This window comes from Pelodiscus sinensis, chromosome 1 (genome assembly GCF_049634645.1).
Source record: "Pelodiscus sinensis isolate JC-2024 chromosome 1, ASM4963464v1, whole genome shotgun sequence".
NCBI lineage: Eukaryota > Metazoa > Chordata > Testudines > Trionychidae > Pelodiscus > Pelodiscus sinensis.
The window spans coordinates 70,386,595-70,414,579 of record NC_134711.1 but is presented as its reverse complement, the minus strand read 5'-3'; the positions used below and the strand labels follow the sequence as shown (position 1 = coordinate 70,414,579).

The following is a 27,985-nucleotide window of genomic DNA, read 5'->3' as shown; positions in this document are numbered from 1 at the left end:
CTGGCAACCTTAACCATTCACTGCATCCTAACCCAAGATCTTAGCACAATGGTTGATTATTTCCAATTCTGGAAACTTAGGCCTAATCTGACTCCCCCTCCACAACCATGGTAACTGCTTTTTATATCTACTTATTTTAGAAATGTGCATTTGTCTGTCTGTTCATCTGTGAGTCTGTTCAAGAACTCCTCCTAAACAGTAAGAGTTTGCTATGCAGCTTTCTCTTATACTGACTTAAAGCAAAGTGAGGGTTTGGTTGTGCCAAGTAAATGGGAAGTGCCAGAAATGGGACTGTTTTCCATAACATAGAAAGGGAGGGGCACAGAGAGGAGGGATGAAATACTGAGAGTGGCCACTAGGGGCAGTGAGCCTTCAGGGGAGAGCTATACTGCAGATTGACCACTGGGGGCAGCTGAACCACCAAGAGAGTGACCAGCGGGGCTGTGGCTCACCATCTTGCATGCCACCAGACTGAGTAAGTAGCCCCCCTACTCCAAACCCTTTTCCCCTCCCACCCTTGGCTGCAGCACTGGAAGAGAGGAGAGAAAAGGAACCTGGTGGCTGGGAAGGCTGGGGGACATCAAAGGCACCAGGCAGCTGACGGGGCTGTGGGGAGACAGAAGACCCCTGGCACTGACTGTGGGAGGGACTGAGGGTAGGAGAGAAAGCCTCACTAAATGGAATCCTTCGCCTGGAGCCCCTCCTAGCCCAACTGTCACCTCCAGCCTCCTGCCCTACCTCCCCCTATCACCAAGGCCCTGCACCCCCCATATCACCAGCTTCCTGTTCCAAAGGACCCAGGGAATGCCAGGTAAGTCTTTTAGTGAACAATAAAAAGGCTAACACCAAACTTGATGTGTGGTTCTGTGGTGAGAGTGTCAACCACAAGGCTAATCCAAAATAGTTTGGTGTTGTGTTGGACCAGAGTGTGAGTTGTTAATAGCACTTTGAGGCCACCTGGCCACAATAAAGTCAGTTCTTGTGCTGAACTTATTAGAAAATTGGCTGGAACTTGATGGCGCTCCAGTCCACGGACCTTTTGAATTGCAACAATGGCCTTGGTAGATTCTGCAGCTGAATATTATGCACCAGTATGGGCTCACCGCAGTCACACTAAACTCCTTGACATTGAATTTAATAACATTATGCACATAGTATCAGGGATGCTCAAAATGATGCTGAACAACTAGCTCCTGGTTTTATCACACATCCAGCCACCAGAGCTTAGAAGAGCAGCTCACACATCTCACTTTCCTAACCACGTCATTGCAAACATGAGGATCCCGAGGCATGATGACCTACAGAACCTGCCAAAGACAAGATTTAATTCCCCTCTGTGGAACTGCATCCAGACCAGGGCCGACTTATCCATTAAGCACAGTAGGCACAGTGCCTAGGGCCCACGATATTTTTAGGGGCCCACGAAAATGTTTTAATATCTTTTAAAATCAAAAGAAAAAAATGAAACTTTTAGGGCCCACGAAAATCTATTAAATTTTGCCTAAAACAGAAAAAAAATGTTGAAGTATTTAAAGTTATATCAAAAATAATTTTTTATATTTTTTTTATGGAGGAAGGGGCCCATAAGAGTTTGATTTATTTCATATAGACTGGTGCAGACTTAACTGCATCAGGACATCCCACAGGAGATGTGGACAAACCTTCTTTACATGGAAAATGAGACACACTCGTATGCAACCATTGTCAGCAAGCACAAACGATGGAGCACATCCTGTGTAAGTGTCCCCTTCATTCTTTTGCAGGGGGCCTGAAGGATATGCACTAGCTCACTTCTGCCATAATGTGCTGGCTATCAAATGTAGATACAAATTTGTAGTTGTTGCTGCCTTCCCCCAAGCTATGTGGAAGAAGAAGAAGAGTGCAGAATCAGGGCTGTAAGTAGTTAGAATATCTTTGCACTATGCAGCCAGTATTCTTTAAATCCTTTTTTCATTTTCACTTATTATAAAATTAAGTGCAGAATCCAAGAGAGAGCTCCCCTTATGTCAAGGGATACCATTTTACCTCAGGTTAGGGGATTTCAATCCTTCATATCCACACAATTCTATAATGTGTTTAGTTTTTAAAAGTTACAGACTTACATATGTCAACACATTAAATTAGGCTTTTCAAGACATTTTCATGGGGTAGACCACATCTTAAAAGAAGACTGTCATGTCTTATAAGGACCTCCTCTCTTTTCATTCACAATCAAAGGATCTCTGTGGCAAGTACTACAACTGTTTACATGAAAAAGTAGTTGCTTTAGGAAAGCATTTAAGAAATAAGAAGGAGGAGCCAGTACCATTGTGAACAGCCATTTCACAGATCACTGACCAGCTTTATATGGTTCACAGTTTGGGAAATTGCACTAAAACATAGGCCTATCACAGTGAAAAATTTGGGAAAATAGCTTAGGTACGCCTTTAAACACTCATAGTCTGTGTCTACATTGGCACCCCTTTACGGAAAAAGTAGGAATAAGAAATCCTCCGGAAAAGGCTTTATTTTCCGGAGAATAACGTCTAGACTGGCGCTTTTCTCCGGCTTATCCCCAAGCCGGAAAAAAGCGGCAGCCATGTTAATGCAAATGCCGCGGGGGATATTTAAATCCCCCGCGGATTTGCCTATTCCAACGTGCTACATTAGCATCCCAATTCCGGAAGGGATGCCAGTGTAGACGTAGAGTATCATGTAGTGAACAATTTTTTGTTCAAATCTGGGCTAGTGAATTCCATAAATGCTCCTTGTACTTCAGAGAAATTGCCTCAGGGGTAAATTATTGCATCCAATTTTACATTTCTAATGTGTACTGTAATTTATCTGATAACTTTTTGAAATATTCAGCAGCGAAAATACTGAGAGTGGCAACACTGCAGAGAAGCAATAAAAACTATCAGTAGAGGTATGTCTTTTTGTGAGATAATTGCAAACCCCTACTGGGCTGCTGGGCACAGATGAGTGCCTCTGGTGGGGTAATTATTTCATGCAGGTATTTTTTTTGTCATTTTGAATTTCTTTTTGCTTTATGTATAAATAATTTATTTTAATAAATTACTTTGATTCCTGGATGGAAACTTCCAGTGATAGTGTTAGAAACATCCAACTGTGAGGTGCACAGACTGTAGCCTGGTCTCTCAGAATGTCCAACTGCCAATCAGAAGTCTCCTTCCATTTAATCAGCTTGTTGTTTTCATTACTTTTAAAGAAGCCCCAACTGAGCATAACAGAAATGAATTCATGACTTTTAACAGAGAGCATAGGCACCATTTTTGCTCCTTTACAAAAGGCCATTTTAAGACCTATTGAGATAGAAGCTGTCTTGTAGAGAAGGCTCTGAGTGGCTCATGATTTTATGATGATTCTCCTCTTGATTCTTCACTTTGTCTGGGTAAAATAGTTTCCTAATGAGGTATTGAAAATAAATGCTGTATAAACAGATTGCGTTCATTCATGGTGTTTAATCTCTAGGAACAGAGCCCCTTCTAATATATAATATTCTTCATACTTTTTATAGATTGATACAAAAAAGTTGATGTTTGTGACATACTTAAAAAAAACCCAACAACCCCCCCCCCCAACAATACTGGGCCTTATCATCCTGTCCGCTGTGCAGTGTGCAGAGTTGAGAGGAGTAGATTTTCCCCAAAACTATCAGAAAAAGGAGCATTTAATGAGGCTGCAATGTGGCTTTCGAAAGCCACGGTTGCAGTTCACTGGTGATACGTTTATATATTAGAATGGGAGGAGGGGGAGAGAAAAAGACTCCTTTGTGTACCACTATCTCCTGGCAACCAAACAACAGTTCTAGACAGAATGAATGATACTCTTGGTAGCATTCATAAGAACAGAACATAAAAATGCAATACTGGGTCAGACTAGAAGTCCATTTAGCTCAGTATCCTGACTTCTGACAGCGGTCAAAGCCAGGTACACAGAGGGAATGAACAGACCACTAATCATCAAGTGATCCATCCTCTGTCAGTAATTCCCAGCTTCTGGGAAACAGAGTCTAGGGACACCATCTATACCTATCCTGGTTATTAGCCATTGATTGACCTATCCTCCATGAACTTATCTAGTTCTGTTTTGAAATTGGTATAGTCTCGACCTTCACAAAATCATCTAGCAAGGAGTTCCACAGATTGACTCTGTATTACATGAAAAAATGATTCCTTTTTTCATGCCATTCAACATTTTCTAAAACTCTTTGGTAAAAGTGGGAATGGCACAGGGATGGATGAGGAGGGATAAACACATCTTTCAAATTAGTATGGAGACCCACAGAGGGACAGTTTCTCAATCACATCAAGTTCTGCCAGGTTGAGCTGCATGCTTCATGTTGCTGGAAATCCAAGCTCACTCCCTCTGCCCTCACATATTTGTTAATCTCTCTTTTTTTTGAGCAGGTGGTAGCTAGAAAACTTCACATCCTGAATCATCCAGACTTTTCAAAAAGGAATAATGGACCTTTGATAACAAAGATGTCTCTGTACCTCTCTTGCAAACTGAAATCTGAAAGATGTGCACTGTCTACTCATAATGGGAAAAATTCAGAATAGGATGTCACTCATAGCATGGAATCTTTTTGGATTTGTCAGCTTATGGAACACTTTGAGCCTTACTCAAGCAATGCTGTGTGTTAATTTTCTTTTCAAAATAAAGTCAATCACATGAATAGCAAATGTGCTGGCAAAGCTGCACTGAAAGACAAAAAGTCACCTGCAGGTAATTAGTATTCACATGACAGAACAGCAAATCTTCAAACGTGGCTTAATAGCAACATATATATATATATATATACACACTTGCATCAGGCATATTCTCTCACCCTCATAATTCACACTGAATAGTATCTTGCTTTTGGGCTCATGAACTGCTCATGAGGAAAAGTACTATTCAGTGAGAATATTAGCACAGTTTCACCCAGCCTTTTCAAAAATGCTGATTATGGAAATACTTAGTTGCAGACTTTTGAAATGTAAATCATAGACCCTCTGACTATACAACTAGGCATTTTAACGACATAAACACCTGTCATGGATGGTCACTCTAGATAATACTTCATCCTGCCATGAGTGCAGAGAACTGAACTGGATTACCTATTGAGGTCTCTTTGGGTAAGTCTAGACTACATGGCTCCGTTGACGGAACCATGTAGATGAGTTTACTAGACATAGAAAAATGAAGCAGCGATTTAAATCACTTCATTTACATCAAAATGGCTGCTGCGCTGTGCCAATCAGCTGTTTGGCGGCACAGCAGCATAATCTGGACGCGCCGCGGTCAACAAGGGAAGCCTTTGTCGACCGCTCCGTTATGCCTCATGAAATGAGGTTTACTGGAGCAGTCGACAAAGGCTTCCCTTGTCGACTGTGGCGTGTCCAGACTGCCCCGCTGTGCCACCAAACAGCTGTTCGGCACAGTGCGGTGGCCATTTTGATGTAAATGAAGTGATGATTATTTAAATCCCCCCTTCATTTTCCTATGTCTAGTAAACTCATCTACTTGGCTCCATCGACGGAGCCATGTAATCTAGACATATCCTTCCAGTCCTTTAATTCTATAATTCCATGAAATTATTAACCTGGCAAGCAGACCTACTCCTTTGCAGTGATAAGATTATTTTGCTTCCATGTTATCAAGAAAATATCTGCCTCAAGGTACCTATACAAGTGCTAAACAAAACCCAAGTTATTTAAACCAACCTTCAGAATTGCATAAACCACAGTTCCTGATTAAATATTTAAAATTATTGTTAAATATAAAAAATGTACACATAGCTCTCCTATTATGCACCTTCCTACTTACAGAACAGTCTTTGTTCACCAGAGCCCAAGTGATTAACCTCAAAGGTGAACTCAAATAGCAAAGGACAAAATATCTCCCTGCTCAATTTTACTGTCACTAGAGCTTAGATCCAATACATTAGTCATGTTCTCCTTTCAAACCTCCCATGCCTTGGTAGAACCTCAGTATGCAAAAATGAATTAAAATTACATTTGTTTTAAAAATTAAAGCATTTGGACATAAACTCAACAATAGAGGAAATTAGGAAGCACAATGAAGTGATAAACCTTGCGTTTTAAGAAGAGATGTGGAAAGTGTATGAGGGCAGAGAGATACAACAAGCCTATACTAAATGACAGGGAAGGTGATGACAAAATTCTGAGACAGGACAAAAAGCAGGAAGGTGCTAAACGAACAAGAGAGAGGAGAGATGAATCAAAGAGTAAAATCATCAATCTGGTGTAAATTACATGCTGAGCAAATAGAGATCTGGGCATAGAAATATGACTGGGTATGCAATTAGGAGGCTCTGCTTTACCTTGCACAATCTAGTTCAGTGGTCTCCAATCTTTTTAAGCACTTTTTGAATTTAGGTGCAATCCAAGATCTACCTCAAATATAAATGCTTCCTTCCTGCCCTCCTTCCCACACCTTCTCCCAGGCCCACTCCTGCTCACTTCATCGTCCCTCTCTTGCCCATCCTCACTCTCTTTCATCAGGCTGGGGCAGAAGATTGGGGTGCAGGCTCTGGCCTTGGATTAAGGGATCTGGAGTGTGAGAAGGGCTCTGAGCTGCTCTTGGGGCAGACAGTTGGGATATAGGAGGGGGTTCTAGGTGGAGGTTCTGGGATGGTGTTTGGATGCAGGGGTGCTCAAGGCTAAGCCTAGAGCTTGTGTGCAGGAGGGGGTTCATGACTGGGGTAGGATTTGGGATATGGGCTCCAGCTGGGCACTGCTGGTGGCTCCTGGTTGGTGGTGCAGTGAGGCTAAGGCAGGCTCACCTCAGCCCTAGCTCTGGACCACTCCCTAAAGCAGCCAGCAGACTCCATCCCAAGTCCTGCTGTGCCCCTTCTCTTCTTTGTGGAGAAAGGATACAGAGTGGGAGGGGGGCATCCTGACATCAGCACCCTTCTCTCCCTGCCTTGCACAGAAAGCAGGAGGCTCCCAGGAGGAGGGACAACTCTAATGCAAAGGGCAGGAGATGCACAGCAGTGGAGGGAAGGGGCAACTGAAGAGCTGTCACTTGATAGCCTCTTGGCCAAACCAGTCAGGATCACCTGTCAGAGGCTCCAAGATCTACCAGTAGATCCTGATCTACTGGTTGGTGACCACTGCTCTAGTTGGTTACTTTTTCAACTACAGTCTTACTCTTCTTATTCCTTTGGCATGTAAACTTTTCACACCTGTTAGATTCCCCATAGGTTAGCAAGAGAAGAGGGCGGGCAGGATTTTTCACAGAGATGGAAGACAGAAGGGTGGCAGCAAAACTATAGAAATTGGGCTGTTTATTTTTAAATCTGACTGCACTAATTTATATCACTGGCTACTATCACATGGTTTCCTGGCCTCTCTCTTGCCACAATAACAAAAGCAGTGAAAAGCATGTAGAAAAATAATGGATTCATATTTTGTTAAATTGCCTAATAATGTAATGCTCTCCAGTGTGTTGGCAAATCAGAACTCAAGGCAAGTTAAGCAACAACTTGGATCAATCATTTTGATCACAATATGTATGAGTCATCTTCTGTCAGCCTTCTCCTTTTAGCACTCTTCATTACTTTTAACTGTTTATAGAAAGCACTTTTACTGATGCTTTTTTTTTTCTAAAAAGCAGAAGAAATAGGAATAAACACTATCATTACGAATTGAAAATAGCACTTCATGGTCATCAGTTTAAAAGCTATTACAATCAGCTGCCTCTTGTGGAATGAGAACAAGCTGTGGCTCAAGACACTTGAAATCAGAGATTAGTAGGAATCTGCACTTCCATTTAAAAACAGGGAGCCACGCTACCAAACATCTTGAGTTCCTAATTAAAGAGGGGAAAAGTAATTACTGAATAAATTAAAAAGGGGAAAATGAACTAAAACAAACACCCCAAAAGCACGGTAGAATGGTGTTGGGTAACTCTTTGCTTACCCCATAAATACTTGCAGCTGGCTGTTATGCTCTAATGATTGCATCTCATTCTGTTTTGTCACTTGGCTTCTCTCCTCAGCTCCTGCCTGATCATATTTCTAAATGTCACTCACGTTTATGCAGGCCAATGCACAAAACAAAATTAATTTAACTCAGAATGGCACATTAATATTATTACTTTTGACAGCATGGAAAACTTATTAACTATAGCATGTCACCAGGCTCTTCTCTGAGTGAATAGTCTAAGTACAACATTGAGAGGAAATGTAATACATTTGAAGGATTTTTTTTTTATTACCAGGCATTGTAAGAAGTCAAATAGCAATGCTTATCCATAATTATGGTAACGTGTCTATTGTAGCCACTCTAAAGATAATCTTTGTCCCATTGAGAAAGGAAAAGGGAGACCATGGTACAGAGTACTCACATGATTTAAAAACATCTCTCATATTAAGTATGTGCACATTAATGTTTAGTTAATGCAGTTCCTACCATCAAACGATTGTCTTGTATTCTGCAAGTGATTGGATCAGAGATTTTAGATGATACATGTACATTTTTTGATATGCAGTATAGTGTCAAAGGCTAGTAGCCATCAGAGGACTGTAATTAAAATTTTGGGATTCAAAAAGTTTAACAGTACATATGAGCAAAGCTTAATTTTGTCTGCTCAAACTAGCTCCTTGCTACAGTACATTATTTAACATGTAGCATAAATAGATTTCCTGATGCAATGACCCGTACCATGTTGATTAAGGACAAGAGCAAACAGATACATTAAACAATGCAGTGGCTGGAGATAAAGGGAAGGATGGATGGAGCCACAGTAACATAATTATCTATGATTGCTACTAAATTCTGCCAAATGTTCCAACGGCTCCAGCACCAGCCGTTCCTCCTACTGCGAAGATTCCAGAGAAAGACTATCAAGACATTTCAAAATCTATACATCCTCCAGCCTCAGTATGTCTTTAAACCACAATGCCATGGATGTGTGTGCTTCCAGCATAGCAGTCCTCCCTAGCTGCACACAAGAAAGCTCTGGTTTGATATTAAAGGTTTAAAAGAAGAGGAATTGCAACAAAAAAGATTTGGGAGCCTAGTGACTTAAGAAGTAACTTGCAGTAGAGGGAGAACACTGCTATGTAGATGTACCCAAAATGGCAAAGGAACCTAAAATGGTATCAATAGGAGAGAAAGAACATGAAAAAGAGCACCCAGAAAACCCTAGGAGCTAAGATGGTGGCACATTCTGAAAAGGACCAATGTTGCTGGGACTGAGAAAACAGGGAAGGGGGCTTGGCACTGCAAATGAAGAAACCATTATGAAATTAGTCACAGCTCTCACACAAATATTAGAACATTTTAAATCTTTATAAATATTGCACAAATTATACACATACTTCATTTAAGGTCTTATTTGTACTGTATGAAGATATTTGAACAACTCCCTCTCCTACATGACTCTTCAGGCATATCAAGATAACATAGATTTTCCCTCTCCTGAAGTTCCAGCTGAGCTGTCTATGGGAGATGGGGTCACAAGTCCATCTATGGAAGGGTGGGGTTTTTTTTGGTATAATTTTATCTATAGTTTGTACCCTATCCCATACAGAATTTCTGGAAAGGTACACTTTAAAAAACTGATGCATAAAAATAATTCCACTTAATTCACAATTGCATTATTATTTGCTTTTCCTCAAAAAGTATTTTTCCATACATACTTTCTCTGTTTTGTTATAGATTTGTCCAGTCTAGGAAGATGGACAATTCTTCTGTTTGTGCATATTACCTAAGTACATTCATTTTTTTGCCTTTATGATTATATATTATCAAGGGGAAAATTCCTGACAAAAATGCATTAAGGCAATGGAACAGAATTGCAAGGAAAGTCATGGAACTAACCTCACATGGAATATATACAATTAGATTGCACAGAATACTAGCAAATGTAGAACAGAGAATAATCCTGTGGTGGCAAGAAACTTGACTGGATAATCCAATAGCTTATTTCTATCTCTGTCTTCCATGATTAATTTGCTACTTGAAAGTTCAAACCTTAGCCAGGATCTGGTGACATAAAAGCACATATATGACATATGTGTGTGTCTCTATAGCAATTGTATTAAATATTCACAGATAATGCTTGAATTTAAAAAATGTGTAAATCTCCCAATATAGAAATGGGATAAAAGCACTAGCTTTATTGCATATTTGGATAACACATGCAAATTGCTGAAGTTTCTTCAGTAGGGTTTTGAATCACATTGTAATATGCAAGTTAATATTTTTAAAATTAATATGAAAAGAACTTAAAGGAAATACATCTAAAATTTTAAAAAAATCATGGTTACTAAAGGGCATTTCCTTGTGTGGGAAAAATTACAGCTTTTATTTTGTATGGTACTCACCTTTAAAATGTATCTACTTTCTGTACAAAAGTGCAAACAAAAATTAGAGTAATCAAAATTGATTCAAATGTCCTTTCTTTCAGAGAAAACATCATCAGAAGAAATTAATGTACAGACTGACTGATTAATATAAAAGCCTAAATGAACAAAAAACATGCAGTATAATGTGAAACTACCTAATCTCTGGCTTGGATACTAATGGATGGGAGAAGTAAGTTCAGGACATTAGGGTACTCAGATGATAATGACTTGCTACCAGTTCAGAAAACTGAATGCCAGGCACAACAGAGATTCCTAAAGTAGATGTTTAAAAGTTGTTATAGAAGATAAGCAGAGGAAACACATAAATAATTGGGTATCAGACAATGCAGAAGTTTAGAAGACTATGACACATACTTTAGATTCTATCCACAACTGATCAGAGACCTAGTAGAACACATTTAGCCATCCATCCACCCCACTTAGAAGGTAGACTGGCATGTTCTCCACTAACTTTAGCTTCTATATGAACTGCACATTACACTAACTCTGCTTGAACGTACCTTGGTTATAGATTTCTGTGACAAGGTCTGTCTTGAAGAAAAAATGCAGTATCGTGGTCAGTCACAACAAATGAAAAAAAAAAAGGCACTCAAGTCCACACCTGCTCTCAGGCATTTTTTCTATGTTTGTAAGTGCAGGCGTAATCCTTAAAATTAATCTTCAGGCCCACCTAGATCATCAAGTTTGACAGATGACAGAATGAGGAGCAATGGTCTCAAGTTGCAGTGGGGGAGATCTAGGTTGAATATTAGGAAAAACTCTTTCACTAGGAGGGTGGGGAAGCACTGGAATGGGTTACCTAGGGAGGTGGTGGAATCTCCATCTCTAGAGGTTTTTATGTCCCTGCTTGACAAAGCCCTGGCTAGGATGATTTAGTTGGGGTCGGTCCTGCTTTTAGCAGAGGGTTGGACTCCATGATCTGCTAAGGTCTCTTCCAACCCTATGATTCTATGTTTCTAAGTTACATCTCAGTCAATTCTTTCCCATCCAGATCCAAATAATCACTCAGAACTGAAAAGCAGAAAGAATACCACAATCTGGGTGCAGAAGGAGATCGGAGCTGCAAGTTACCTGCAGATGGATGACTGAAGGTCGCGGTGCCTTGCATTTTATTGCAGTAGACAGCAGGGGTAATGAGAATGCACCCTGTGGCAGTATACGTTCTAAAGCCCCTTGGAGACAAATTTAATGTTATACCTTGGCATCTCATAGAGAAGACCACCTCATTCATCCATCTATACAATCAGAGTACCACAAATGTGTGTCTGTCACTCGTCAGTAGCACTGAAGGCTTCTAACATAACTAAATAAATAACTAGACTTTATTGGTTTCCTCCATTGTGGTGAGATCAGAAAAGACAGGTATGTTTCTGTGCCATACCCAGGTCTGCATTTTTAGCATATACACAATAAGAATGTTTTCAGCAAGAAGGAACAATTCACAAAACCTGGATATCCAGATCAAAGAGCCATCACGAAAGGGCAATAGCACCTTAAAAGTAAACAGGCTAAAAGTGCAGCTAAACTATCACTAACCAAACAAACTTCATATGCAGAATGATGATAGGAGGATAGGGTCATAATTCAAAATGATCTGGACAAATTGGAGAAATGGTCTGAGGTAAACAGTATGAAGTTTAATAAGGACAAATGTAAAGTGCTCCACTTAGGAAGGAACAATCAGTTTCACATGGGGGCTGTGTCTGCACTGGAAAGTTATTCTGGAAAATCATCTGCTTTTCCGGAAAAACTTGCCAGCTGTCTACATTGGCCGCTCTAATTTCCGGAAAAGCACTGACAATCTAATGTAAAATCATCAGTGCTTTTCCGGAAAAACTATGCTGCTCCCGTTCGGGCAAAAGTCTTTTTCCGGACAACTGTTCCAGAAAAGGGCCAGTGTAGATAGCGCAGTAGTGTTTTCCGCAAAAAAGCCCTGATCGCGAAAATGACGATTGGGGCTTTTTTGCGGAAAAGTGCGTCTAGATTGGCCACGGACGCTTTTCCGGAATAAGTGCTTTTCCAGAAAAGCATCCTGCCAATCTAGATGCACTTTTCCGAAAATGCTTTTAACGGAAAATTTTTCTGTTAAAAGCATTTCCGGAAAATCATGCCAGTGTAGACGTAGCCATACAGAATGGGAAGCGACTGTCTAGGAAGGAGTATGGCAGAAAGGGATCTAGGGGTTATAGTGGGCCACAAGCTGAAAATGAGTCAGCAGTGTGATGCTGTTGCAAAAAAAGCAAACATGACTCTGGGATGCATTAACAGGTGGGTTGTGAGCAAGACATGAGAAGTCATTCTTTACTATGGTCGCCAATGAGGGAGGGGCATCAGTGATCTTACTGACAGAAAGCTGAGAAGGATGTTGGTTTGATCTTCACAGAGTACTCTAGTTCTGAGTCAAAACCCCAGATAACAGAGATAGTACTATACAATTCAAATGGTTCTTCATCACCTTGATAAATGCATGTACTAGACTAATCTACAGAACAGCATTTCTATCCATCTTATGTTTTTTTAATATTACCTCTGTGTACCACATATGTGCTACCTGTGAATATCTGAGAATGATAATTATTATTAATTTATTATTCCCCTTGATCTGTAGGACTGAAGTTAAAGATTCATTATAATCAGTCCTACAGAAAGAGATTGTGTATGTGTGACATGTGCAAAGACTTAAAACCTAGAGATGTCAGTCTCTTATTAGCGTAGCAGGAATGAATGAATAAAATCCTGAAATGGAAATTAAGTGGAAGGGTTTTTTCCACACATTATTGTTTATATTATGAATAACTAATTCATGCCCAGCCAGGAGTAGGGATTCAGTGTGGTAGGTGCTGTATAAACACATAATAAAAGGCTTTCCCCGAAGAATTGATATTCTAATTTAAGACATGATGCAGCCAATCGTTTTTCTAGGAGTATGATAACAAAAAGTAGATTTAACAAAGAAATAAAGGAAAGGAGAAAGGAAGTATGAGAGTAAAAGCAATAAGGACACTTGATTACAGGGACCAGTTATGTGCATAATTGATGTATCCAAAACAGACTTTTTGATACAAAATAGGTATTAGTAATCCCTACAGGCCTTCCATCTATCACCTAAAGTACAAAGGAAGGGGCTAACAGAAACATGACAATATCATATACTAACTTCTTGTTATCTAACCTTTTAAAATGTTGCCTATAGTAACCTACAGTAAAAGTCCAACACACTATGGTTTGCAATACTGTGCTGTGTTTTAGACTATAGCTGTAATTTTTTTAAAAAGGTAATTCATGCTACCAATGCCTATTGCAGCTACAGTTTAAAGTACTTCAGTTAAACTAAACTGAAACAGAAAAGATTCTGAAAAGAGTCTAAATGGTTACTATGGTAATCAATAACATGGTCTAAGTTGGTGTTTAAGAACTGCCAGAAAAAAGAAAATGAAGAAAATGACTAATTTCTTCTTTTCATGGATTACTACTCCCAAACCATTTTGTCTTTAACCTTCTCAACAATGCCTTTTTTGTTGCTTCTGGAAAGCTCAAGTTCTCCATCGAGTGGGTACTGCATAGACAGCAGGAACACTGCAACATCAACGTGCCTGGGCTTGTTTTTGTTTTTGAGTGGACCAATTTCTTCAGCGTAAGAACTGGTAATTCCTCATGTCTATGATTATGCAGTCTCCATGCTGAGAGACTGCCAACAAAATTGCCAACTACTGACACGAATGAAAGGGTATTCTACTATTTAGATGTAAATACCTGGCTTGTGAATTCAGTTCAACTAACACCAATCAGACAATGATTTTTGGTCACTTATGTCTTCAGCAGGGCTAAAGTCGAATTAAGCTATGCAACTTCAACTACGTCATTGCGTATCTGGAGTTGAAATAACTTAATTTGGCTTTTGGCGCTGTCTACACAGCAGAAAGTCAAAGGAAGAACACTCTTCCTTCCACTTCCCTTACTCCTCGTGAAATGAGAGTTACCATGAGTTGGAGTAAGAATTCCTTCAGCTTGACATTATTTTGGAATAAAGGTTTGTAGTGTAGATGTGAACTATGTTATTTCAGAATAACATTAGGTATTCCAAAAGTAATTCTGTGGTGTAGACATAGTCTTACTCACTTGGGGCCAGAATCTCACCACACCGGTGGTGTATATACTACTCAAACCTCGCAGGATTTGCAAAAAAGGATGCAGGAGAAATGCATGGAGGACCCATTTTTTTTCTACTCTGTCCCGAATCCTTTTAAGGAACACAGTATTTGCTTCTGGACAGTACATCCCCAGATGTTGGCTGTATAAATAAGGTAGGGAAAGAGGGATGCAGGCAAACCCAGAAACACAAAACAAGGGATTCATATCCACTGCCCCTTTGCATCAGCCACCAGATGTAGCAGAGCAGAGTGTGTGCTGCCATCTCCTCTATGGTGTCAGAGCTGCTGTTACAAAGTGTGCCAGGAAGCCCCGAAGAGATTGTAGCTGACTAGACCAGAATTCCCCCTATAGCTCCAAACCTGTCTAAAGTCCTCTTCAGTGCATGTCCTACAGGGAGGGAAAAATAGTCTTGAACTGGATTTCAACCAACATAAGTGATTGGCATACTAATCATATGAAGTAAAGACCTAGAGGTAATTGGTTGGCAGACCACTGCCTGCACCTGAGCAATTGAGGATCCCTGTAAACCTTTCAGAAAGAATTAGCTGAGATCATTTTGACCTCTCCCACCATGTTTCTAAGAAGCTTATAGAAAAACCTGTCTAACATTACTTTTCAAATGCTATAACATGTTAAACATTCAAGTTTAGTGAATCGGAATGTATCTTGGGCAGCATATCCTAATCTCTTTCCTCTATTCTCTGTCCTGTACTCGCCATGAAAAAACAATTTTTCTTTGTTAAAAAAAGAAAAAAGAAAAAGCAAAGCTTCTCTCTGCTATTTCTAGCTTTCTTCTTGTAACTCCATTTTTCTCCACTGACCTTCTGCACACTTGTCAGGAATGTACTCTGTCTGGTATTATTCTTTCTTGTATATGGATTGAAAAAGATGTTTTAACACTAGCTATATATACTATGTATGCAGGGAAGTACTTTTTCAGCACATTAACTCAAGATGCTTTTCCACGTGTGGAAGTCAAATGGGTAATTAATTTGTTTCTGACAAAAATGCAACACAAGATTTTCTGAACTCAGAAAACACTCTGTTCAGCCTGCTGCCCAGAATCAGAAAGGTCTCACAGGAGGCAGATTTTAACACCGCCACTGAATATTTGGCTTCTTTTCTACTGTCTTTGGTGATACACTTAATAGCTGTATCTCCATGTAGTCTGAGGTGAATCAAGACACACAAATTGGCTTTTCTCCCTTTGATTTCAGTGAGCCAATTACATCCCTCATTTATGAAATAAAAACACCCATGACCACCATATGTACCTTCCTTTCCAGAGAGGGAGTACTAAAAGAGGATGCTACTTCAAGGAAGGTGGGTAATCGAATTACCAACAGCTTGATAGTGAGGGGCCCTGAAGGAAATATATAATTCCACAGATACTGAAACAATACTTCCAAGTGGTGTTAATCCTGCCATTCATCTCAGTGGGGTGTTATCTCTGAAGCCATAACATTTCATGGTGTAAATTTCCTGGTAAACAGCAACTAATTAACTGCTGGTGATGTGAACATCCAGCTAAGATGTTTTTCCCACAAACCTTAATCTGCCTCCTAGGTTCCAAAAGCTCCAACTGTCCGCTTGCTTTCTGCCAGCTCCCTGCCGGGAAATGCTCTGACACAGCTTGGTGCATTGATAATACAAAAATCTGTAGCTCCTTGACAATTAAATAAAATGTAAAATAATTTTAAATATATAATTAAACACAAGGGTTGAAAACACAGAAGTTCATTTTCATATTCAGTTAAATGAAAACATCAGTTGTTAACAGTTTGGCATCTCCATAGGGCTAATGATACTTTGCTTTGTAAAGCACTATCTACAGAGCTATGAGAGAACCAAACGTTATTATTAGAGATGGAACAGGCCTATTTGGCCATCTGACCATCTTTTAGGGTATGTCTACACTACAGCCTTAATTCAAAATATCTAATTTTGAAATAGTTATTTCGAAATAGCTTATTTCGAAATAACGCATCTACACACTAAATGCATTTTGAAATAGAGCGTCCACATTGAGTGGACACTGAATTGTAATTCAGGCCGGCCGGAACCAGGTCCGGCAGGGCATCAGGTCAGGAGTTACCTTGTGTGGCTGCTGCCTGAAGCTATCTGAGGCCTGTGCTTAAAGGGACCCTCCCGGACAGCCGGTTCTCAGGTTTCCCTGCTTGCTTGCCATCCTTGATGAGAGACAGCAAAGCATTTTGTCTCTGCGTGCTCTGGTTGCCCTCACTTGGGACACCACAGCACTGTGCAACATGGAGCCAGAGCTGCCCCTGGGCACTCTGGTGCTTCTCTTGCACGTGTTGATGCGAGCCTGGCTGTACTTTCTGCAGGCTGCCATCTGGGAGGTCCATCAGGGGGCTGTCAGTATCCAGGAAGCCCTGCAGGAGAGCTTCCACACTGAGGAGCAATAAGAGCCTCCCTGGTCTGCCCCACTGGGAGCTTGTGCCTCATTCCTCCCTCACAACCTTCCACTTACTCCTCCCTAACCCCCCTTCCTGATGTCAAATAAAATACATGTATTTTCATGAACACAAACTCTCTTTATTTAACAAAACTGAGGGGGGGGGGATGAAGCTCTGGTGAGACTGGGGAAAGGAGGTGGGAGAGGGGAGGAGAGAGGGTGCATGAGGGGAGAGGGAAACCTGGGAGGAGGGAGCTGGAAGGGGGAAGAAAGGGGAAGAAGCGGGAGGGGAAATTCAGGGCAGGGGGTCTCACCGGACCAACTTGACTTTCATGCTAACCTGCTCCTGGGTTTGCTTGTGGCCTTTGGTGGCCAGGCTGGCAGCTATCCTGCCATAGACAGCCACGTTCTCCCTTTTAGTGCGGAGATCATGGATGTTGGGGGCTTCCCCCCAAACCTGAATAAGGTCCATGATCTCCACCCTAGAGCAGGAAGGCGCCCGCCTTCTCTGGGCCCTGGCAGACTCCTGGGAGCTGGCAGACTGCTCCTGGGGAGCAGGGGAGGGCTGTCTGCCAGTGGCTTGCTGGCTCATGTTTTGGGGCCACTGGGTCAAGGGCAGTGACTGCTGGCTCTGGGCTGGCAGGCTTGGGGCTGGCACAGGCACTGTGGCCAGAATCAACCCCTTTAAGGGATCTGGGGAGGGGGGGAAGGAGAGGAGTTTTCCTGGTTGTGCCTAGAGTGGCCAGCAGGGCAGACTGGGAAGGGCTGGAGGCCCCCTATTTTGAAATAAGCATCTACACAGCACTTATTTCGAAATAGCAATTTAAAAATTGGTGCTATTCCTCATGGAATGAGGTTTACTAATTTAGAAATAAGCCTTCTGCTACTTTGATTTAATTTTGAGATAGTGGTTTGGCTGTGTAGACGCTAGGAAAGTTATTTCAAAATAACGACTGTTATTTTGAAATAACTTTGCTGTGTAGACATACCCTTATAGAACAGAAAATGACTGGTAAAATAATTTATTCTTTGTATAAATGCCCTAAACTTTCTTAGGGTGCGTCTGTGCAGCAGGGCCCAACTTGAAATAAACTACACTTTGGGTATGTCTACACTACAAAGTTAGTTCGAACTAACGGATGTTAGTTCGAACTAACTTTCATAGGCGCTACACTAGCGCTTCGTTAGTTCGAATTTAATTCGAACTAACGGAGTGCTTAGTTCGAACTAGGTAATCCTCATTCCATGAGGATTAAGCCTAGTTCGAACTTACTAGTTTGAATTAAAGGCTGTGTAGACCCTTAATTCGAACTAGTGGGAGGCTAGCCCTTCCCAGGTTCCCCCTGGTGGCCTCTCTGGGCACAACCAGGAAAACTCTTCTCCTCTCCCCCAGCCCCGGGTCCTTAAAGGGGTAGACTATGGCCAGACGGCACTGGAGATAGACAGCCCTGCCACCAGTGTCTGCCCCTGACCGAGTGGCCCCACCATGAGCCAGGCAGCCAGTGGCAGCGAGCCGTCCCCTGCCCAGTCCCTGAGCACCCAGGGGCCAGCCAGGGGCCATAGACGGCATGCAGCCCCCTGGACTAGTGCGGAGGTCATGGACCTCATTGAGATTTGGGGGCAGGCCCCCAATCTCCAAGATCTAGGAGGAGGAACTCACAGAGGTCTACGGCCTCATAGAGACTGCCATGGCCCGCAAGGGACACAGGAGCTCCCGGGAGCAGGTGCGCATTAAAGTTAAGCAGCTGCGGCAGGTGTACGCCAGCGCCACCAGGGGCGGTGCCGCTGCAGGGGATGACACCTGCCCCTACTTCCCCGCCCTCCACCAACTCTTGGGGGGCAGGGCGGTCCGCACCAGCCCAGGAGGCAGCGAGCTGGGACCAGAGGGCCCTGACCCGGGCACACTGGAGGGGCCACCGCAGGATGTCCCAGTATCCAGGGAGACCGTACCGGGTAAGTAGTTCGAATTAAGTAGTTCGGGGGGGGGGGGGGGGGGGAGGCAGGAGGGAGAACACAGACCACACGCGTGGGCCAGGCCTTCCACGGATCACGCAGACACCTGTGCACGTGCGAGCATGTGCCATGCCACCCTTGGGCAGGTGGCTCCAGCTGCGTGACACCCAGGGGCCATGGCCCAATAGGCACATGCTTGTGAAAAGAGACCTGACATGCTCCTGACCCCGGGGCGGGACCCAGCAGGATGCTTTCCCTTCACATGTCCCCTCTACACGGAGGCGGGGAGATGTCCCCCTCCCCCCCGCCGCCCCGGCCACACTATACATGGCACAGGGACATGGGTGTGGTCTTGGGGCAGCTCCCAGTCCTGGGGAGAGCCAGACATCCTGACCATGGCCTCTGTACAAGCACAGCGGCTCTGACGGTGCAGGAAACGGTCACCCTCACGTTGCGAGGTGGGGGAGGGGGCTGGGCATCATCCTCTGCGTCCCCAGGGAGAACTGACCACTTCTCTTCTTTCTCTACAGCTGCACCAGCTGCTCGTGCAGGGCGCACCACCCCGCCCGGGACATGATCCCGCACCCGTGGCCTGCTCCGGACCACCACCACGGAGCAGGAGTATTGGGACCAGCACCTGGGGGCCCTGCGAGCCGTGCACCGCACACTGGAGGCGTGGATGTGGGAAGACCTGCAGCTCCGCCACGAGCTGCTGGCTGAGGTCCGAGGGCTGAGCACAAACCTGCAGCTCCTGCGGCAGAGCATGGTGCCCTGTGCTGGTCCTGCGCCTGCTGCCCCCCCAACTGCTGTCCCTCCTCCCACTCCTGCCCCCCTCCCACCTCTTCCTCCTCGACCCTCACACCCTCTTCCTCAATGTCTACACCCCCCACCTCAACCTCCGCACCCTCCACCCCATCCCCCAGGGATGCCGAGGCCCCCTCCCTCGCTGTGCTGGGAGGCAGTTGGCCCGGTGAGACCCCCACCCCGATCCTTGTGTTTCCCCACCCCCTACTTTCCCTTGCTTCCCCCTTCCAGCTCCCTCCTCCCAGTTTTCCCCCTCCCCTCTCCCAACCTCTTCCTTCCCCTCTCCCACCTCCTTTTCCCAGTTTCCCCCAGTTTTGTTCAGTAAAGAGAGTTTATATTTTTGACCACACGTATCCTTTATTTTGTACATCAGGAAGGGGGGCTAGGGAAGGGTAAGTGGAAGGAGGTGAGGGTGGAATGGGGTACGAGCCCCCGATGGGGAGGACTGGGGTGGCTCTGCAGGCTCCTCGGGGTGGAAGCTCTCCTGCAGCCCCCCGATTACCCCTTCTCCCCAGATGGCAGCCTGTGGCAAGTGCAGCTGGGCTGATGGCCAAGTGCTGTGATGTGCTGAGTGTGGGCACTCCGGGCACTCCAAGCCAGGACTGCTTTGCAAGCGGGGCACCCCTGAGAACTGTCTGTCCGGGGTGGGGGTCGGGTCCCTTTAAGCACAGCCCTCGGCTAGCCTGAGACAGCATCTCCTCCTCTGATGCCATGCCGGCACTGCTTCCGGCCATCCTTAAGCCCGGTTCAGGGTCCACTTAATGTGGACATGCTAGTTCGAATTAGCAAAATGCTAATTCGAACTAGTTATTTAGTCTGGATCTGTTAGTTCGAATTAGCTTAGTTCGAATTAACGTTGTAGTGTAGACGTACCCTAATTGAGCTACATCACTTGTGTAGCTTATTTCAAAATACCTTATTTCAAAAAATTGGGAGAATCTGCACAGCACTTATTTCAAAATAGAGCACTCGTCCTCTGACTTCCCTTATTCCTCATACAACAGAAGTCGGAATAAGAAATCCTTCAGCTTGACAGTATTTTGACATTATTTAGAAATAGCTGCCTGCTGTGTAGACATGGACTAAGGGTATGTCTACATTACAGCACTAATTCGAACTAACTTAGTAAATTAGTTAATTCGAACTAAGCTAATTCGAATTAGTGCCTCTAGATTTAAAAACTAGTTTGAATTAGCTTTTTGCTAATTCAAACTAGCATGTCCACACTGAGTGGACCCTGAACTGAGGTTAAGGCTGGCCGGAAGCAGTGCTGGCAGGGCATCAGATGAGGACTTAGAGCGTGGAGCGGCTGTCTCAGGCTAGCCGAGGGCTGTGCTTAAAGGGACCCGACCCCCACCCCGGACAGACACTGGGCACATCACAGCACTCGGCCATCAGCCCGTCTGCACTTGCCGCAGTCTGCCATCCGGGGGGGTCAATTGGAGGGCTGCAGGAGAGCTTCCACCCTGAGGAGCCCGCAGAGCCACCCCAGTCCTCCCCATCAGGGGCTCGTACCCCATTCCTCCATCACCTCCTTCCACTTACCCCTCCCTAGCCCCTCTTCCTGATGTACAAAATAAAGGACACGTGTTCAAAAATAGAAACTCTCTTTATTCCACAAAACTCGGGGAGACTGGGAAAAGGAGGTGGGAGAGGGGAAGAGAGAGGGTGGGAGAGGGGAGGGGGCTTGTCCCGGGTGGGGTGGCGCGCCCTGCACGAGCAGCTGGTGCAGCTGTAGAGAAAGAAGAGAAGTGGTCAGTTCTCCCTGGGGACGCAGAGGATGATGCCCAGCCCTCTCCCCCACCCCGCAACGTGAGGGTGACCGTGTCCTGCACTGTCAGAGCTGCTGTGCTTGTACAGAGGCCATGGTCAGGATGTCTGGCTCTCCCCGGGACTGGGAGCTGCCCCAAGACCACACCCATGTCCCTGTGCCATGTATAGTGTGGCCAGGGCAGTGGGGGGGAAGGGGAGATATCCCCTGCCTCCGTGTAGAGGGGACACGTGAAGGGAAAGCATCCTGCTGGGTCCTGCCCCCGGGGTCAGGAGCATGTCAGGTCTCTTCGCACAAGCATGTGCCTATTGGGCCATGGCCCCTGGGTGTTACGCAGCTGGAGGCATCTGCCCAAGGGTGGCATGGCACGTGCTCGCACGTGCACAGGTGTCTGCATGATCCGTGGAAAGCATGGCCCGTGCGCGTGGTCTCTGGTCTCCCTCCTGCCTCCCCCTCCCCCGAACTACTGAATTCAAACTACTTACCCGGTACGGTCTCCCTGGACGACTCTGCCGAATCCGGTGCTGGGACATCCTGCGGTGGCCCCTCCGGTGTGCCCGGGTCAGGGCCCTCCGGTCCCGGCTCGCTGTCCCCCGGGCTGGCACGGACCGCCCCGCCCCCCAAGAGTCAGTTGAGGGCAGGGAAATAGGGGCAGGTGGCAGCCCCTGCTGTGGTGCTACCCCTGGTGGCCCTGGCGTACGCCTGACGCAGCTGCTTGACTTTCAGGTGCACCTGCTCCTGGGTGCGCCTGTGTCCCTTTCGGGCCATGGCGGCCGCGTTCCTCCTCCTAGTGTGGAGATCATGGAGATTGGGGGCCTGCCCCCAAATCTCAATGAGGTCCATGACCTCCGCACTGGTCCAGGAGGCCACGCGCCGTCTACGGCCCCTGGCTGGCTCCTGGGTGCTGGGGGACTGGGCGGGGGACACGTCACTGCCACTGGCTGCCTGGCTCATCCTGTGGCTACTGGGTCAGGGGCAGAGACTGCTGGCAGGGTTGTTTCTGCATAGTGCCATCTGGCCAGAGTCTACCCCTTTAAGGGCCCGGGGCTGTGGGAGAGGAGAGGAGTTTTCCTGGTTGTGCCCAGAGAGGCCACCAGGGGGAACCTGGGAAGGGCTAGCCTCCCACTAGTTCGAACTAAAGGGCTACACAGCCCTTAGTTCGAACTAGTAAGTTCGAACTAGGCGTTAGTCCTTGTAAAATGAGGTTTACCTAGTTCGAACTAAGCGCTCCGCTAGTTCGAATTAAGTTTGAACTAGCGGAGCGCTAGTGTAGCGCCTATCAAAGTTAATTCGAACTAACGTCTGTTAGTTCGAATTAACTTTGTAGTGTAGACATACCCTAAGTTATTTTGAAATAATGTTAGTTATTTCAAAATAATGTTGCTGTGTAGATGTACCCTCAGGGTATGAATAACTAACAAGTCTGTCTCCTATGTCCATCTCAATCTCAGTCCAAGTGTATATATTTTTAATATATAAGGCAATACCTCCTCCCTTTTCCCCCTGCCTATCTTTCCTGAGTAAGCTGTACCCTTCTTTACCAATATTCCAAAAATATGTATTATTCCATCAACTATGTCATAGTTGTGTTTATTCATTAGCACTTCAAATTCTTCCTGCTTATTTCCCAGACTTCTTTTATCTAAGATACTGTTTTGATTTTGCCCTCCACTTCTGCCTTTTCCCTCATTTATCTCTGCTATGATAGTCCACACTCCCTTCCATTTCTGACCCATTTCTGAACTTTCCCCCTACATTCTCTGCCCAAAATTTTACATAATATTTGGTGCAGGAAAACAGTCCTTCCATCAATTCCACTCTTCCGGTCATGTGAACCTGAAGAGTGTCATATATCAGCAGCAATTATGCACAAAGGTAACAAGAGTAGAATGTAAAATGGATTCAGGGCATGTAATTCATGCAAAATGGACTGTCCAGTATCAGGCAATCATTGAAAAGAACATCTCTGTTCTTCATATTTTGCATAGGGCATAACAAATCCTTATATACTTTTATCTTTCAAGGGCTTTAGCAACACTAACTTATTAATCTTCCTTTTCCAAGGGAGATTGGAAAGGATGGCATTCAAATTTGGCTGGGTCATGAGAGTAAAAGGAAAGTTCTAATATCTCATTAAATCCTCACCCTCTGACTTCATCTGAGACACTTTTAGGAGGAGACTGAGAAGCACAGAAGAGCTTCTGTGGGCAAAAAGGAGGCTAACTGCTCATCAGATGCTTTTCTCCTCTATGATTGTGCTGTTCATTAAAATGTATGTGTTATTATGTGCAACAACTGAATTCCATGTAAGGGCGATAAAACAGGATCTTCATGCTAAAGTTGATTGAGGTCACTGAGGTGACTCTTGCAAATTGATTGCTCATGACTGCCATTAACGCATTTTGGAATACATCTTACTTCAGGGTCATAATTTAAAACATTAAGAGCATTTCAGCACCTGACTTCACATATACTTAATTGCCAATTTATTTATAATTCCACTTACTGACAAATTGTTAGGACCCAAAAAGCCTAACTGAGATTGTAAGCAAATAAATTACATGATATCTACTATATATTTAAGAGTTTGTCTGTCTGTGCATGAGTCTGTCTGTTTGTTCAAGAACTCCTCCTAAATGGTCAGAGCAAGCACCACCTAATTTGGTATACAGCTCTTATCATAAGTTAAACCAAGGTAAGGGTTTGGCTGTGCCAGGAAAATGGGATGTGCCCAGAATGGGGTTGCTTCTCATAAAACCATACAGAAAAGGTGAAAGGGGCTGGCTTGGGTGCCCCCTTCCATCCAGGACTGACACAGCCCTGAGCCTCTTATCCCCAGGCACCCCTTAGGAAGAGCTAGAGGGAAGGGGGAGGGGGCCTGAAGCCACACCCCCAATTCATACAGGGACATTGGCTGTTGCTGGCTGTTTCCCATTGCCAGGGAGCCAGGGGAAGTGCACAGTTTGCTGCATTCCCCACTCTGGCCAGAGAATATAGGGAACAGATGAACCTGGACCTACCTCGGACAGGGGACATGCACCCTTTCCCTGTCTGTGCCCACTGTAGCTGCAGTCGCCTTGGACAGGTGCTTCTCACCTGGGCCCAACCCCAAGCAGCTGCAGTGAGAGAGGGCTGGGGTAGAGTTTGTCACTGATCTCACTCAAATGCTGGGAGCTGGAAGAGAGGGTTGTTTCTTCACCACGATTTCATAGACAGAGGAAACCTCTACATGCTAATTCCCCCCCCTACCTGGTGAAAGGGACCCGTGGATGTCCAGGAGGTAAAGTCTCACACTGACACTTTTAACAACACAATTCAAAAACATCTTTCCTATATGACTACATTCAGATGCCTTCCGGCGTGTTCCTTGCAGGCCAGCTTACCTCTTATTTCTGACTACATTTGAAAACATTATGCAGTGCTATAAGAAAGGCACATTGTGAAACATTTATTTGCAAAACACAATATATAACACAAAACGGTTTCTTTTGCACTGCTTGTTGCACACACTGGTTAGTAAAGAACCTGTAAGTGATTTTAGATTAGTGAATGTTTTAAAAAAAGATTATGCAATCACTATAGCATTATTATCTTCATCTGATTAAGTCCTTTGAAGCTAAATGGAGAATAAAAAACATCTATTCTGAGGAGATGGTGTACAAGGCTCATCTTTCAGACATCTACTAAGAACGGCACAAAATCCAATATTCTTAAACAAAGAACTCTTCTCTTTCGATCTCTGGAGGTTTGTATAAGTCTGTCCTCGGTGTGAGAAAGAAGAAGGGGGAGGCAAGGTGGAAGTACAGTCTGAGTCTATTGAATGAAATAGCTTAACTATCAAATGCATCATAGTTTGCAAAACAACCCTTCTCTCATTCAAATTGCTCCTAAAATCTTACTTTTCCCATGATGTCTACAAGAAATGAGCTTAGAATAATTAATGACAACAACAAAACCACCACAACTACCATAGGTGCAGTCATAACTTTGTATTGTGCTGTTGTGCACAGTACTGTGTATTGTCAAAATAACAACTGCTCTAACACTAGGAAAACTAAGCAAATGGGAGTATTCAGCTAACCTAAACAATGATAATTTTCCACGTTTATTGGAAACTCACATGAATAGATGTAGCACAGAGTCAGAGATTAAAAAAAAAAAGAAATTGGAAACTTACTCCATTTATTGTGGGAATGAATTTAGTGCTTGGATTCAATCACCCAGAAGGCAACACATTTTTAAACAGTAGGAAATTTTTCCATGACAAAGGGAAATAGCCACACACTAATAACAGTTGGAAAACAAACCAAACCAAACCAGATTATACACAATGAAAATTCTCCTCTGTATGTATGACATCTGGAATATAGCCTATGAGTGATTAGGCAACAATAAACAATAGAGTTAATCTTAAAATGAATTGGAAATTGGAATGATTTGGCCTTTTGATGTATGTGTTTGAGATTAGGGAACTGATTTTCAAAGGGACAGAAGTCCTGAGCTATGCACAATTGCATATCTGATATCCATGCATAGTAGCTGTTATCTTTATTTGTTTTTCATATTGCGATAGCATCCAGAAACACCAATCAGGATCAGTTCAATGTCATGCTTGGTGGCATACAAATGTATGGTAGAACCAAAGACCTTACAATTAAGTTTGAAACTGCCTTTGGTGAGTGAATATGATGAACAAAGAGTGAGACAAATACAGGGAGGATGGGGGAAAGGTACATTATTGGGGTTGTTTATCCTAACGGCATAGACATCCAAGGAACACATTCTGGAGGTGGGGGGTGTTGAGCCACCCAGTGGTTCCTGTCCTGTGTGGCTGGGTCTCATTCCTTGCTCTAGCCCATTGGCTCTTGCCATTGCTGATGAGCATGTCTATGTGCAGGCAGGGCTTCCCTCTCATACCCTGTGCTGTCCTCTTCCTGGCTCTGGCGATGCTGAACATGGGGCTTCACCTACCAAACTGGGCATGCTCTTTGGTGGGATGGCTTAGGAAATTGCATGTTGACAAATAACTTTCCATTAAGGGCTTGATTCTGCAACAAAGTAGGCACTCTCAGCCCACTGATGGGAATGAAGATACTCTGTCAGTATCTTAGAATCATAGAAAATTAAGGTTGGCGGAGACCTCAGGAGGTCACCTAGTTCAAACCCTTGCTCAAAGCATCCCGGGCAGGGCCTTGTCAAGCTGGGCCTTAAAAACCTTTCAAGTGTCTTCAGCACTGTGCAGAATCAAACCACAATGGAAGAGAGGAGGATAAGGGAAGGACAATGTTGCAAGAGGCTTAACTTAAAAGCTTAACTTAAAAGCAAGGTCAGGGATTGGTTGTGACAAGAAAATGGGAAGTGCTGGGAATGGGACTGTTTTCCATAACATGGAAAGAGAGGGGCACAGAGAACAGGGACATGATATTGAGAGCGGTCACTAAGGACAGTAAGCCCACAGGAGAGAGCTATGTTAAAGAGAGACCAGTGGGGCTAGCTGCACCACCAAGAGGGGAGCCAGCTGGCTGGAGCTTCACCATCTTGCCAGCTACCAGACCTGGTAAGTAGCCCATCTGCCCCAAATTCCTCCCTCCCAGCCTTTGGCTGCACTGCTGGAGTGGAGAAGACCCCTGGCAGTCAGGGGGACACAGAAGTCCCCTCTGGCAGTTGGGGTGGAGGGAGACAGAAGGTCCCTCCTGGCCAGGGGAGGCCTGGAGGAGACAGAAGGTTCCCAATTGCCAGAGGGGCTTGAGGGAGACAGAATGCTCCTGCCATCCACAGAAGCTGTGGGGGAGGCAAAAAACTTAAATGTGACCTGATGGGAACCAGTGAAGGGATCTCTAAGTTAGCACAATGCTCACAGTAACTATATGTGCAAATGGCCAGTTAGATGTCTAACTTCCATGTGCATATATAAATACCACATATTTCAGTGCAATTGTGGTCACTCTATGCACAAAAAAAGTGCATTACATGCAGCCCTAGCCTTTTGCCCTTTTGAAAATGAGGTCCGCAATGTACTTTACATGGATGATAATATCTATTAACCTCTCCCAAGGAACACAGTATGTTTTTAATTAATTAGCTTTGCCTTTAATAAAAAGTCAGCCTCCAGTCAAGTTAGAAGTCTATTGTACAAGTCTTTGACTGATAGAGGAAACATGCCCTGTAGAATATCTGTCTGAAGCAACCTTAACATCATTTTGTATTAGCAGTGTGTGAACTTTACCAAAGAACAAAGGGACTAAGTCAAATATCACTGCGAACATGAAAAGTACATGTTCAACAGACTGTTATCTGTCATATTACAAGCTAAATTCAGCACTAACCTGCAGTATTTTACTGGCTGTCTGCACATGAGAGTAATAGTTTGTTTAAAAGGTTAAATTTTTGTTGAAGAGGCAACAGTTCAAATACTTTTTGTACATTATTTGGCTGCATTTTCTGCTTTTTGAGATGCGGTGGTGTGAGACAACAAGAGTGTCTCACAATAGTTTTTATTGTGACAAAA

At 44.1% G+C, this 27,985-nt stretch overlaps 1 protein-coding gene and 1 long non-coding RNA gene across 4 annotated transcripts in view; one reads left to right on the top strand and one right to left on the bottom strand.

The window, feature by feature from the left end:
- SYT1 (synaptotagmin 1) overlaps positions 1 to 27,985 on the bottom strand; it is a 520,808-nt gene that overhangs the window by 90,262 nt on the left and 402,561 nt on the right. The gene's annotated exons all lie outside the window — the stretch shown is intronic.
- On the top strand, positions 390 to 11,665 carry LOC142829932 (uncharacterized). Of its 2 annotated transcripts, none has more exons than XR_012904869.1 (3): positions 390 to 475; positions 10,423 to 10,550; positions 11,373 to 11,665. It is a non-coding gene; the product is annotated as an uncharacterized LOC142829932 (long non-coding RNA). The 2 variants fall into 2 exon arrangements; XR_012904873.1 differs by lacking the exon at positions 390 to 475 and adding an exon at positions 711 to 811.